Genomic DNA, 2,512 nt, shown 5'->3' with positions numbered 1-2,512 from the left:
ACACCGAAGCCACTTTCGCACAATGACAGGAGGTATTCACATGAAAAATAGTTGCATTGGCATACACATGCCTATCATTCATCAATCGATAGTCTGGCCATTTGATCTGATTTGTATTGCTTTCATGAACACTGCAGTTGATATATTCTTACTGATGACATGTTGTCCTCAGATCTTGGTAGGAGTGCTCACAAAGATCTTCTCTAGGTGAAACAATCACTTAACAGATCATGCAATCTCAGCCATGAACTTAATCACGTGGCAGGCTTCCACACTCACTGCACCAATTTTGACATTATGGTCTCTAAAAGCATAGACCTATTCCTTTGCAACTCCTCCTTGGATTTAGTGATGGAGATGCGACGCCCAGACCACTTAATATGAACCAATTTAATGTCATCCACAGGTTTCTATAGATGATGGAATAACATACAAATTCGCCAAACTCTTTATTTCCCTCGGGCCACAAGGGGCCAAGGCCTCAGGCCCAAACAAGCTCTGATACCAACTTAAATTTTGATAATGAAAACTATATTGTATGTTCACATCAAATAAGGTTACATATAAAGACATTTAGTGTTGTTTCAAGATAGGTAGACTATCTTGGACACACAACCACTTGGTTGAGAGAATATCTCAACCACACACCAATCTAGGAAACAACAACTCCTAAACATTAGGAACAAACTCCTTTACATAATCAGAGTCACAAATTTGACAAATAAGAACTAAATTTCCAAATACAAGTTGAATCGGTAGGCTACATTTTTCCTACCATTCAAGGCTGATTCTTTGTGATCATAGACAAACAACTTTCTTCCACATTATAGACTTACATCAGAGTTCCCATCAGTGACACCTTTATAAAACATAAGGTGAAATGATGGAAAAAAACATCCCAGAAAGCTCACTTGTGTAAATCGACCATTTCATTGGTTCCTAGTTTTTTTGAATCTTCAATTATTTGTCCCATTGAAAACTCAACAACACTAATCAACTTCAAGATTATCATATTTCTTGTGCAAACTCCTAATTATATTTGTTTTATACCATAATTAATTGTCACAACTACCAATCAATTTTTTATGTTTTCAAGCTTCTCATATTCCTTTCATTATGTATCATTGTGGGTTTCTCCACAATCATAATATTAATTTGGTTGAAAAAGATACTCCCCTCTAATGTCGTCTTTATGGAAATACATGATTAGGTAAGTACAAGTTGTTGAGATATTAATCTCACTATGAGTTAGTTGTTGGTTAGGTGTCATCACATTTGATTCTATTGTCTGCTAGGTGTCATTTGTTTAGTTTTACTTGAATTCTACTCCATATGTGTCAAGTTTTACTTTAGTCATTTATTATTGATGTTTAAAATGTAACCTATTTAGTCATTTAGAATATTGAGAAGAGAAATTTTTGCTCCACTTTTCAGTTTCATTCTTTGTCACAGTATCAGAGCTTAGACTGCGTAAGACTCTTTGAGAGAGAAACAGAGATAAGATGAGGTTGCATAAGACTCGTTTACAACATCAGTTCATAAGTGTGTGTATTCACAAGAAAAGAGCAAAGATTCACTAAAGAGATTGTAGTAAAGTGAAGAAGTTGTGAGACGCCTTCTAATCCAAAAAAGGAAGGTTGTTGCGAAGTTGTTGAAAGGTTCTCAAACCAAGGCGTACTAACACTATGCAGCCACAAGAGCAGTGTGTTAGTCACCTTTCCTTACACCGATCTCACCTTAATGCTCCATTGGGGTGATGGACAGTGAGTTAGAGCACTCACACTGGCCTTCACTCTTGACAAAGGCTTTAGCATACGGTCACATCATTTGTTCCGCCGCATTAGAAAAAGTCAAACGAGATTCAAGTTTTTTTCTTAATGAGGTCATGATATATTTCATTTCATTCGTTCACGTATTCATTTGAATTTAAAAATAAAAATAAAAGACGTTATGATATGCCCAAGTGAGGTATGCGTGAAGTTGAAAAGATTTTTTCCTAAACGTATTTGTAATTTTTTTTTAATAAAAACTGGGAAAGTAAAAAGTAAAAGAGAATTTTTTTTTTTAATTGTTTTTAATTAAAAATTTGGAACGGAAAAGAAATTTTTTTAAAGTTAAAAAAAAAAACTGGGAAAGGAAAAGGATTTTTAAATAAGATTTAAAAGAAAAGGGACACATTTTGCATTCAAAGAAATGGCTTCCTCCAGTGCTTTACCATAGACCCCGACTCTGTTTGCGAAAAATTATGACTTTTGGTTTTTGAGAATGAAGATCTTTCTCCAAGCCCAAGAGTGTTGGGATACACTTCAGACTGCATATGTAGAGTCAACTAAAGAAGCATGGGCATTCATGACCAATAATCAAAGGAATGCAACAGCTGAACTTAAAAACAAAGAACACAGAGCCAAATGTTGAATTAAAAAATCAGTCGATGACTCTATTTTTGACAAGATAATTGGTGCATCCAAAGAAAATGAAGCTTGGGAAATCTTGAAAGTTGCATATCAAGGTA

The sequence above is a fragment of the Pinus tabuliformis genome, chromosome 5_1 (assembly GCF_031772625.1).
Source record: "Pinus tabuliformis cultivar Carrire ecotype Pingquan chromosome 5_1, CPIR1, whole genome shotgun sequence".
NCBI lineage: Eukaryota > Viridiplantae > Streptophyta > Pinopsida > Pinales > Pinaceae > Pinus > Pinus tabuliformis.
This window is presented reverse-complemented; position numbering follows the sequence as displayed.